We start from the raw sequence: 12,750 nt of genomic DNA, 5'->3' as shown, positions 1-12,750 counted from the left end.
GCGGCTACGTGGTCCTCTGTGAACACGTTCATAAGGTTCTATGTAGTGCTGGGCAACGATTTTTAATCGCAAAATTTTTAATCGCAATTAATCGCAGGATTTCATGCGAATTAATAGCGATTAATCGTATTGTTAGCCGACTAAAGTCAATAATGAATTCAAAAGTGGTGTGTTGCGCACTTTTAGTACTTCAATATGAACAACAGTACAATAACATTAAACAACACTGCAAACCATTTGGTTTGCAGTTTTCCCTTAACACAGTAGCATTTAAAAAACGTTAAAAATAAAATATGTTTTCTGAGAATCTAAATCTGTTTTCTTTCCCAGATTTTTGTTCCCACCAGATTGGACAGATATATTTTAGGTGTGTAACCTATTTACTCCTCTGCACCAAGCCAGTTGCTAAGACACACAAGGTTATTTACATTTTCAGATGATAAAGAAACTCTCTTCTTCTGTACAATATGACCAGCAAGAGAAAACAACCTTTCACAGGGTACTGATGTTGCAGGTGTGGCCAAGTACTTCTGTGCAATGGAGGCCAGCCTGCTGTGTGAGCCTGCATGTTTGGACCACCACTCTAATGGACAGGAGTCTGTACTGATGATGGGCTCTGCTCTGAATCGACGCACACTGTTCTCAACTGAATCTTCCTCCTGTTCAGAATCAGACTCTGATGAAGCAGCCAATAGGGCTAACTTTTTATTTGGTGGCTCTGATGTTGTTGCTTCCACAGGTTTCTCTGCAACAAACCTCAGTTCCTTTAGTAAGTTGGTGACTAAGGCCCACACCTCACCCCTCTCAGCTCTGGGTATACACTTGAGGTCCTTGAATCTGGGGTCCAATGCGGTAGCAATCTTCAGATATGCAATGTTGGCATTTTCTTTGCGTGTCTCCAGGTCTGTTCTGAATGTAGACTTAAATTTGACCACGTAGGCAGGGTCATCATCTGAACTCTCCATGACCCGAGAGAGATGGCAAAAAGCAGGCAGAACCACAGAGCATGAAACATACTTTTCTCTGACGTCCTAGTGGATGCTGGGACTCCGTAAGGACCATGGGGATATAGCGGCTCCGCAGGAGACAGGGCACAATAATAAAAGCTTTAGGATCAGGTGGTGTGCACTGGCTCCTCCCCCTATGACCCTCCTCCAAGCCTCAGTTAGATTTTTGTGCCCGACGAGAAGGGTGCAATCTAGGTGGCTCTCCTGAGCTGCTTAGAATAAAAGTTTAAGTTAGGTTTTTTATTTTCAGTGAGTCCTGCTGGCAACAGGCTCACTGCTACGAGGGACTTAGGGGAGAGAAGTAAACTCACCTGCGTGCAGGATGGATTTGCTTCTTAGGCTACTGGACACCATTAGCTCCAGAGGGATCGAACACAGGCCCAGCCATGGAGTCCGGTCCCGGAGCCGTGCCGCCGACCCCCCTTGCAGATGCCGAAGTTGAAGAGGTCCAGAGGTCCAGAAACAGGCGGCAGAAGACTTTCAGTCTTCATAAGGTAGCGCACAGCACTGCAGCTGTGCGCCATTGTTGTCAGCACACTTCACCAACAGTCACCAACTGTCACTGAGGGTGCAGGGCGCTGGGGGGGGCGCCCTGGGCAGCAATGTATAATACCTTTTTATGGCTAAAATACATCACATATAGCCCTTGAGGCTATATGGATGTATTTAACCCCTGCCAGATCTCACAAACTCCGAGAGAAGAGCCCGTCGAAAAAGGGGCGGGGCCTATTCTCCTCAGCACACGGCGCCATTTTCCTGCTCAGCTCTGCTGTGAGGAAGGCTCCCAGGCTCTCCCCTGCACTGCACTACAGAAACAGGGTTAAAACAGAGAGGGGGGGCACTTATTTGGCGATATGATTACATATATAAAAATGCTATAAGGGAAAACACTTGTATAAGGGGTTGTCCCTGTATAATTATAGCGTTTTTGGTGTGTGCTGGCAAACTCTCCCTCTGTCTCCCCAAAGGGCTAGTGGGGTCCTGTCCTCTATCAGAGCATTCCCTGTGTGTGTGATGTGTGTCGGTACGTGTGTGTCGACATGTAGGAGGACGATGTTGGTGAGGAGGCGGAGCAAATTGCCTGTATTGGTGATGTCACTCTCTAGGGAGTCGACACTGGAATGGATGGCTTATTTAGGAATTACGTGATAATGTCAACACGCTGCAAGGTCGGTTGACGACATGAGACGGCCGGCAAACAAATTAGTACCTGTCCAGGCGTCTCAGACACCGTCAGGGGCTTGTAAAAACGCCCATTTACCTCAGTCGGTCGACACAGACACGGACACTGACTCCAGTGTCGACGGTGAAGAAACAAACGTATTTTCCTTTAGGGCCACACGTTTCATGTTAAGGGCAATGAAGGAGGTGTTACATATTTCTGATACTACAAGTACCACAAATAAGGGTATTATGTAGGGTGTGAATAAACTACTTGTAGTTTTTCCTGAATCAGATAAATTAAATGAAGTGTGTGATGATACGTGGGTTTCCTCCGATAGAAAATTATTGGCGGTATACCCTTTCCCGCCAGAAGTTAGGGCGAGTTGGGAAACACACCTTAGGGTGGATAAGGCGCTCACACGCTTATAAAAACAAGGGGCGTTACCGTCTCCAGATACGGCAGCCCTCAAGGAGCCAGCTGATAGGAAGCTGAAAAATATCCTATAAGTATATACACACATACTGGTGTTATACTACGACCAGCAATCGCCTCAGCCTGGATGTGCAGCGCTGAGGGGGCTTGGTCGGATTTCCTGACTGAAAATATTGATACCCTTGACAGGGACAAGATTTTATTGACTATAGATGCATTTCTATATATGCGAGATGCGCAGAGGGATATTTGCATTCTGGCATCAAGAGTAAATGTGATGTCCATATCTGCCAGACGAAGACACGACAGTGGTCAGGTGATGCAGATTCCAGACGGCACATGGAAGTATTGCCGTATAAAGGGGCGGTCCATCGGACCTGGTGGCCATGGCAACAGCTGAAAAATCCACCTTTTGTTACCCCAAGTCACATCTCAGCAGAAAAGGACACAGTCTTTTCAGTCTCAGTCCTTTCGTCCCCATAAGGGCAGGCGGGCAAAAGGGCCAGTCATATCTGCCCAGGGGTAGAGGAAAGGGAAGAAGACTGCAGCAGGCAGCCCATTCCCAGGAACAGAAGCCCTCCACAGCTTCTGCCAAGTCCGCAGCATGACGCTGGGGCCGTACAAGCGGACTCAGGTGCGGTAGGGGGTCATCTCAAGAGTTTCAGCACGCAGGGGGCTCACTCACAAGTGGACTCCTGGATCCTACACGTAGTATCCCAGGTGTACATTGGAAATTCGAGACGTCTCCCCCTCACAAGTTCCTGAAGTCTGCTTTACCAACGTCTCCCTCCGACAGGGAGGCAGTATTGGGAACAATTCACAGGCTGTATTCCCAGCAGGTGATAATCAAAGTACCCCTTCTACAACAAGGGAAGGGGTATTATTCCACACTATATTGTGGTACTGAAGCCAGACGGCTCGGTGAGATCTGAAATATTTGAACACTTACATACAAGCGTTCAAATCAAGATGGAGTCACTCAGAGTAGTGATAGCGAACCAGGAAGAAGGGGACGATATGGTGTCACTGGATATCAGGGACGCTTACCTACATGTCCAAATTTGCCTTCTCACCAAGGGTACCTCAGGTTCGTGGTACAGAACTGTCACTATCAGTTCAGACGCTGCCGTTTGGATTGTCCACGGCACCCCGGGTCTTTACCAAGGTAATGGCCGAAATGATGATTCTTCTTAAAAGAAATATGGACGCTTTCCTGATAAGGGCAAGGTCCAGAGAACAGTTGGAGGTCGGAGTAGCACTATCTTAAGTAGTTCTACGACAGCACGAGTGGATTCTAAATATTCCAAAATCGCAGTTTTTTCCGACGACACGTCTACTGTTCCTAGGGATGATTCTGGACACAGTCCAGAAAAGGATGTTTTCTCCCGGAGAAGAAAGCCAGGGAGTTATCCGAGCTAGTCAGGAACCTCCTAAAACCAGGAAAAGTATCAGTGCATCATTGCACAAGGATCCTGTGAAAAATGGTGGTTTCTTACAAAGCGATCCCATTCGGTAGATTTCATGCAAGAACCTTTCCGTGGGATCTGCTGGAAAAATGGTCCGGATCGCATCTTCAGATGCATCAGCGGATAACCCTGTCTCCAAGGACAAGGGTGTTTCTTCTGCGGTGGCTGCAGAGTGCTCATCTATGAAAGGGCCGCAGATTCGGCATTCAGGACTGGGTCCTGGTGACCACGGATGCCAGCCTGAGTGGCTGGGGAGCAGTCACACAAGGAAAAAATTTCCAGAGAGTGTGATCAAGTCTGGAGACTTCTCTCCACATAAATATACTGGAGCTAAGGGCAATTTACAATGCTCTAAGCTTAGCAAGACCTCTGCTTCAAGGTCAGCCGGTATTGATCCAGTGGGACAACATCACGGCAGTCGCCCACGTAAACAGACAGGGCGGCACAAGAAGCAGGAGGGAAATGGCAGAAACTACAAGGATTCTTCGCTGGGCGAAAAATCATGTGATAACACTCTCAGCAGTGTTCATTCCGGGAGTGGAAAACTGGGAAGCAGACTTCCTCAGCAGGCATGACCTCCACCCGGGAGAGTGGGGACTTCATCGGGAAGTCTTCCACATGATTGTAAACCGTTGGGAAAAACCAAAGGTGGACATGATGGCGTCCCGCCTGAACAAAAAACTAGACAGATATTGCGCCAGGTCAAGGGACCCTCAGGCAATAGCGGTGGACGCTCTGGTAACACTGTGGGTGTACCAGTCAGAGTATGTGTTCCCTCCTATGCCTCTCATACCAAAAGTACTGAGAATCATAAGAGGGAGATGAGTAAGAACGATACTCGTGGTTCCGGATTGGCCAAGAAGGACTTGGTACCCGAAACTTCAAGAGATGTTCACGGAAGACCCGTGGCCTCTTCCTTTAAGAAAGGACCTGCTCCAGCAGGGGCCTTGTCTGTTCCAAGACTTACCGCGGCCGCGTTTGACGGCATGGCGGTTGAACGCCGGATCCTGAAAGGGCATTCCAGATGAAGTCATCCCTACCCTGGTCGAAGACAGGAAGGATGTAACCGCAAAACATTTTCACCGCATTTGGTGAAGATATGTTGCGTGGTGTGAGGCCAAGAAGGCCCCTACAGAGGAATTCCAACTGGGTCGTTTCCTACATTTCCTGAAAACAGGACTGTCTATGGGCCTAAAATTAGGGTCCATTAAGGTTCAAATTTCGGCCCTGTCGAATTTCTTCCAGAAAGAACTGGCTTTAGTGCCTGACGTTCAGATGTTTGTAAAAGGGGTACTGCATATACAGCCTCCTTTTGTGCCCCAGTGGCACCTTGGGATCTCAATGTTGTTTTGAGTTTCCTAAAGTCACATTGGTTTGAACCACTCACCACTGTGGACTTAAAATATCTCACATGGAAGGTGACGATGCTATTAGCCCTGGCTTCAGCCAGGCGTGTGTCAGAATTGGCGGCTTTATCATATATAAAGCCCTTACTTAATTTTTCATTCTGACAGGGCAGAATTGAGGACTCGTCCTCAATTTCTCCTTAAGGTGTTTTCTGTTTTTCACATGAACCAACCTATTGTGGTACCTGCGGGTACTAGGGACTTGGAGGACTCCAAGTTACTTGACGTTGTCAGGGCCCTGAAAAATATGTTTCCAGGACGGCTGGAGTCAGAAAATCTGACTCGCTGTTTAGCCTGTATGCACCCAACAAGATGGGTGCTCCTGCTTCTAAGCAGACGATTGCTCGCTGGATTTGTAATACAATTCAGTTTACACATTCTGTGGCAGGCCTGCCACAGCCAAAATCTGTAAAAGCCCATTCCAAAAGGAAGGGGGCTCATCTTGGGCGACTGCCCGAGGGGTCTCGGCTTTACAACTTTGCCGAGCAGTTACTTGGTCAGGGGCAAACACGTTTGCTAAATTCTACAAATTTGATACCCTGGCTGAGGAGGACATGGAGTTCTCTCATTCGGTGCTGCAGGGTCATCCGCACTCTCCCGCCCGTTTGGGAGCTTTGGTATAATCCCCATGGTCCTTACGGAGTCCCAGCATCCACTAGGACGTCAGAGAAAATAAGATTTTACTTACCGATAAATCTATTTCTCGTAGTCCGTAGTGGATGCTGGGCGCCCATCCCAAGTGCGGATTGTCTGCAATACTTGTACATAGTTATTGTTACAAAAATCGGGTTATTCTTGTTGTGAGCCGTCTTTTCAGAGGCTCCTTCGTTGTTATCATACTGTTAACTGGGTTCAGATCACAGGTTGTACGGTGTGATTGGTGTGGCTGGTATGAGTCTTACCCGGGATTCAATATCCTTCCTTATTATGCACGCTCGTCCGGGCACAGTATCCTAACTGAGGCTTGGAGGAGGGTCATAGGGGGAGGAGCCAGTGCACACCACCTGATCCTAAAGCTTTTATTATTGTGCCCTGTCTCCTGCGGAGCCGCTATATCCCCATGGTCCTTACGGAGTCCCAGCATCCACTACGGACTACGAGAAATAGATTTATCGGTAAGTAAAATCTTATTTTCTCCTCCCAGAAGTTCAGTCACATACCTGCAACAGCAAATAAAAATCAAACCCATTTCTTTAGGTACGGGAGAATGCTGGTGGTCAGAAGACCGACAACGGCATCCTGGAATCCAGATACCCAAAGGTCCCCGGTAAGTATACTAACCCTTCCTACCCTTAACCCTCCCTGCATAGTGCCTAACCCTAAAAGTCCGCTGGTGCTGCCTAACCCTAACTCTCCCTCCATGCAGCCAAACCGTAACCCTCCCTGCTCCCTACTAAACCTAACCCTCCCTGCTCCCTACTAACCCTCCCTGCTCCCTACTAACCCTTAACCTCCCTGCTCCCTACCCACCACCAGTAAGTGCCTAAACCTACCTAACTACATCCCATTCATGCTATATTTTTTACAGACAGCACAGTGGAAAAATGAAATACATGAAGTATGTAAAGTATACCTGCAAGGCTCCAGTAGCGTTTCCAACCTCTGCAGTTTGTCCATTTCAGCTGTAGTTGGCATGGCAATCTTGGTGTTGTGTGTGGTGAGGACATCCCTCAGTGGCTGTTTATTTCTACAGACACTTTTTATCATGTCCAGAGTCGAATTCCATCTGGTTGGAATATCTTGTATAAGCGACTCCTTATTTTGTCTATGTTGAATTTGTTGTTTTTGTAATTCTGCAGCACTTGCTGGACTGTGTTTAAAGTGGCCTACAACTTTTCTGCATTTGGCCAGGACATTGTCAAACGCACTGTTCTGCAGAGATACTGTGACAGAACGCTGGAGACTGTGCGCAGTGCAGGGGACATGTTCAAAAGGCAGGTGTCTTGCAGCAGCAATCATATTTCTTGCACTATCTGTGTTAAGTGTGGTTTTATCAACTGTGCCATCTGGTAGAGATTTAAAATGAAAATGTCCTTGTAAGATTTCTGTTCCTTTCTCCATTTTCTGTGAAAACATTTTTAAATAAATAAAATAAAATTTATAAATAAAAAAAAATTATTGCAAATTAGGCACCCCAGCAATAAAAGGGAGTATAATAGGTCAGCAGGGAGACCTTAATGAACGAAGGAGGCCCAAACTTCCAATCCCATCCACTAACTCTCCTGTTAATATAAGCAATATCAGCCCCAATGTACATAAACCCGTCACATCCAGTCCCACAGCGGCGTTGATAGAACCAGTTAATAGCCGCCGGCGAGGAGAAGTGCTTCCTGCGCTGTCTCTGATACTTGCGCTCCGGCCAGCGCGCACGCTGCGGGACCATTCTCATCCAGTCCCACAGCGGCGCCCGCCGGAGAAGAGAAGGGCTGCATCCCACGCGACCGAGGTTTCTCCTCAGCCGCGCGTAACTAAGTTACCCAGTTCCGGCCAGTGCGCGCTACGGGATCCCACTCACCCAGTCCCACCGCGGCGCAGCTCCCGCTTGTATTCTAACTTAGAACACAAGCGGGAGCTGGGTGAGTGGGATCCCGTAGCGCGCGCTGGCCGGAGCTGGGTAACTTAGTTAGAACTTCTAAGTTAATCGCTACCTATCTGACTAAAAACTAAATGCTAAAGAGCAGCTATAAGGAAATCCTATGCCTTTGCTTAGGGCCCTGTATAAAAAAACCAGTACTCACAGAGATATTGTGAAGATGTCTCAGTCTCAAGAGGTTAAGGCGGCTGGCGGCTTCCTCTTCTCCGGCGGCATCCGGTGGCATCCAGCGGCTTCTCCATCAAGGGGGTCAGATGAATTACTGCTTCCGGCGGCTTCTTCCGCTACTGTTTCCGACGCAGCAGCGTTAATATCGCCGTTATTGCCTTATGGCGTTAACGCGTTAATAACGCGTTATCTTGCCCAGCACTAGTTCTATGCCTTCGATACTGCCGCTTCCCAGGATGCTTCCTTTGGACGCAGGGTTCTTGTGCCCGCTACAGTGCGTCCCCTCCCAATAGGAACTACTTTAGGACATCCCCTATGTCTGTCCTTGTGGAGCCCAGTGTACCCCGCAGCAGAAAACGAGTTTTATGGTAAGAACTTACCTTTGTTAAAACTCTTTCTGCGAGGTACACTGGGCTCCACAAGGCGCCCACCCTGACGCACTTGGCTTCTTTGGGTTGGTATGGCATTAGCCGCTGACACATCTCCTGTCGGGAGAGTGTGGTGTTTGTGGCAACTGGCAGTTGTCGTCTCTTTTACTTACTACTGCATTGGGCTGTTTAACAAAACTGAGCTCCTGTGCACGGAGGCGGGGTGATATAGGAGGCGGCGCTATGCATCTTGGGAAGAAGGTCAAAGCTTTTGAGCCTGTTGGTGCTTCGGATCAAGATCCTACTCTACACCCCTATGTCTATCCTTGTGGAGCCCAGTGTACCTCGCAGAAAGAGTTTTAACAAAGGTAAGTTCTTACCATAAAACTCGTTTTCTCTCCTGTGGTGGCTCCAAAGTTCTCACCTCTTAGAGGGACGCAGGTTCGGAATCCAGGATTGGATGTTGGTAACCACGGATGCAAGTCTCCGAGGCTGGGGAGCGGTCACACAAGGGGAAAATTTCCAGGGAAAATGGTCAAACCAGGAAGCTTGTCTGCACATAAACATTCTGGAATTGGGGGCGTGGCCACGGCGGTGAGGGAGTAGACAGCAGATCTCGGGAGCTCCCCGGTCAAATAACTCCTGAACCCATCCTGAGTCCCTCCGGAGTGTTTACCCCCCAGTGCTGGTCCCCCCTCACCTCTGGGCAGCGACGGGCACCCTCGTCCGCGGTCTCCGTGTGCTGGCTGACCGCGGCGGACGTCTTCCAGAATTGCGGCCTGTGACTCCTCCGGATCCCCGGCCTCGAGTTTGGCGCTCCCGGCCGCGCGACTCCCGGGGCCTCATGGGCGGGCGGCGCAGTCTGGCTGCAGGAGGCACCTTGGAGGACACAGTTATCCCTCCTACGCCTGGCTGGCTGGGGCCCAGGACTTGCTGGCTGGACAACGAAGACAGGTACTCCAGGGGAAGGGGAGAAGTGGAGAAGTGCCTGTGAACCCGGGGGCCATTTTGGGTGCAGCTCCACAGAGGGCCATCATAACAGCAGTGCAGGCCCCTGGGCACAGCAATGCACTGGGGCCCCTAACCATCCTCCAGCAGTAGGGGTGGGGGGTGCTATCAGCGGCAGATTTGATGTCCTGCGGGCGGTAGGGGGTGTTCTATCTTCCGCTCAGCATGTAGAACCTGGAGCAGTAATTTCTGCTAATTACTCCTTTACTGCACAGATGGTGGGAGATGGGGCAGGAGGGAGAACACTAAACTGTAGAAGGGGCATTGGGCAGAATGAAGGGGCCCTGGTACATGACTTCCAGGGTGGCAGGGCAGAGTTTAATACGCAGGGGAGGGTTGGATAGTGGAGTGGGCTTAATATTCATCATTTTCTGGTGTGAGGGCAGCTTGCTTGACTGCAGATATCTCAAGTTCCTGGAAATAGATTTCTTATCTTTGAATGGGATAAAAAGCTAGAGATTCCCACCTTTCATGAGGTACTGGGGACTTGGGGATCAGAGTTTAGGAGCCAGAGCAATCCACCAATGAAAATATAAAACTGCATACCAGGCGTGTGGAGCTGGAGCAGGGACCAGCTGCTGGAAGGCTTATATCTCTGGTTCTGGGCATAGTAGAGACAAGCTGCCAGTGTCCACCAAAAGGGGAGAGTCCCAGATTTTGGAGTATACCCTCAGAAAAACTCTAAGTCAGACAGAACCCAATATATCTGGCTGGAAATAGCAATTAAAAGGATTGGATGGGGACCACTGCTTTGACATCAAATATCTCTGGTTCCCCAAGGCCGATTTTAAAAAATCTGGTACCCCTGGAAAGAGGGGACCCTCAGCTATAAGCCTAAGGCCCTTATATTCCTGGGGCCCTTGGGCAAGAGCCCATTGAGCCCATACGAAAAGACGGCCCTGGCTCCACACATAGCCTCACTGCACAGCTCTCCCATTCTACCCTGCAGGGGCTGCATATAGCTTGGAACTGACTGAACTGTTGTGCTGCTCTAATATCTCACAGTGTACTACACACCAACATCCTACCTTTGCCTCCTGGAATTTGCTGCAGGATATTCTCTCCTCAATATTACCTTTATTTTTACTATTACACAAAGCCTGTGCTTCCTATCCATTAATATATTGACCTAAAGATCGAGCACGGTTGCTTTCCGGCACTGAATACATACAACCTCGCTGCTGCCGCCTTCTGATTGCACTTCTATATTGCGACCCTATCCGGGGGTTTGTGTGACTGCTCCTTGTTCAATATGGTTAGAAACGGCCAGAGTGCGGCCGCGGGCAAACTGGAGAGATTTGTTAGGCAACCCAACCCCAGGGTGTCATCGGCTCCTCCTCAGGGAGCCTCTCCAACACACTCATGCTCCCCCTCTGCGTCTACTACCAACTCCCCAGCGGCAGCAGAGGCGCCGTCTATCCAGCAGGTGCTGGAGGCTATAGCGGGCAGTGAACAGCGTCCCTCCGATAAGATGGAGAAGGTGCAGTGCAATCTCTCCCTACTCCGACAAGATGTTCAGCGTATCCGTGAGAGAGTGGGTGAGGCGGAGACACGCGTCTCCAACTTGGAAGATATGTGTGGCCCCCTCAAGCAATCCGTGTCCACGGTGACCCAGCAGGTTTCCTCCCTCCAAACCAAGCTTCTAGACATGGAGGGTCGGCTGCGTAGAAACAATGTAAGATTTGTGGGCCTGCCTGAGAGAGAGGAGGGCTCGCAGCCGGAGGACTTTCTCGAATCTTGGCTTAAAGAGATGTATGGCGCTGAATCCTTTACGGCCCAATTCACGGTGGAGCGTGCACATAGGATACCATCTCGGCCGCTACCTCCTGGTGCCCCTCCTCGCACCTTCATTGCCAAATTCCTGCATTATAAGGATCGTGACTCGGTCCTCCGCCTGGGTCGTACGAAGGGCCCGTTGGTCCGTAATGGAGTCAGGGTGTCGGCCTTCCCGGACTTTGCCGCAGACGTCCAGAAGGACCGAGCCCAGTTTATGCCTATTAAACGACGTCTGCGAGACCTCAACCTCTCATACTCCATGCTGTTTCCCTCTCGGCTCCGGGTTGTGGCGAATGGGGAGACCAAGTTCTTTAATTATCCTAGAGAGGCGGCCCAATGGCTGGACAGATTTGCGCCGGGTGCCCGTCAGCTGGCTCCGGACTGACTCCCTGCGTTGAAGATGCTGGGATCTTGACTACCGGAGGAGACTACCATAGTTCGGGGAGCCCCCCCCTTTGCTTTGGTGGTTCAAGACTTTTCACGTTCAAGTGGTACTGGTTAAAGAGGTTTAGCTGAGAATCTAGGCCTTCTTAGCATTTGGTAGTTGGGGTTGGTTGTTTGGGATATAAGTATGCCGGTGTTCGGGGTGATGTACGGGGAGGGGAAGGATGGTTGGGGAGCTGCCAGTTGCGGCTCCTCTTGCTGTTTTCGGTTTTCTTTCTTTAGTTTGTTATTTTTGATATCTATGTACTTTCTGAAACAAGGATGTTTAATATATCGGATGTTATGGCTTACAACGCAGGGCTTGTATATGATATATGTTGCTGTTGCTAATAGTGCTGATTCTCAGATATATTTTGAGAGATGTCTATCCGTGTGGCACATAGAGTTTACCTGGGGTCATGATTAATCTGAAATTTCTGGCATGGAATGTCCGAGGTTTGAATAATAAAATCAAACGCTCTTTGGTTTTAAATATGATTAGGAAATATGACCCGGATATTGCATGCCTCAGCGAGACCCACTTAGCGGGAAATAGGTTGTTATCTCTACGACGGGCTTGGGTGGGATGGGCTTACCATGCCTCTCATTCCTCCTTCTCCAGGGGGGTGTCTGTTCTGATTAAAAAATCGGTGCAATTTGAGTTAATATCGATCAAAACTGACCCGTATGGAAGATTTGTATTCCTGGAATGCAAACAGAGTTCCCAGCCCTATTACATTTTAGCGGTGTATGTCCCCCCTCCTTTTTCATATGCTGTGTTGCAGCAAGCTGCCTCTTTTATAGCTTCCTCTCCTGCCACCCCGGTGATATGTCTAGGTGATTTTAATAATATACTAGATTTGTCTTTGGATAGATGGCATTCTCCGAATACTGCGGTGGTGGGTAGTGGTTCTACCAAGTTTGCTGATTTCTTGGAT

Source organism: Pseudophryne corroboree, chromosome 7 (assembly GCF_028390025.1).
Source record: "Pseudophryne corroboree isolate aPseCor3 chromosome 7, aPseCor3.hap2, whole genome shotgun sequence".
Taxonomy (NCBI): Eukaryota; Metazoa; Chordata; class Amphibia; order Anura; family Myobatrachidae; genus Pseudophryne; species Pseudophryne corroboree.
This window is presented reverse-complemented; position numbering follows the sequence as displayed.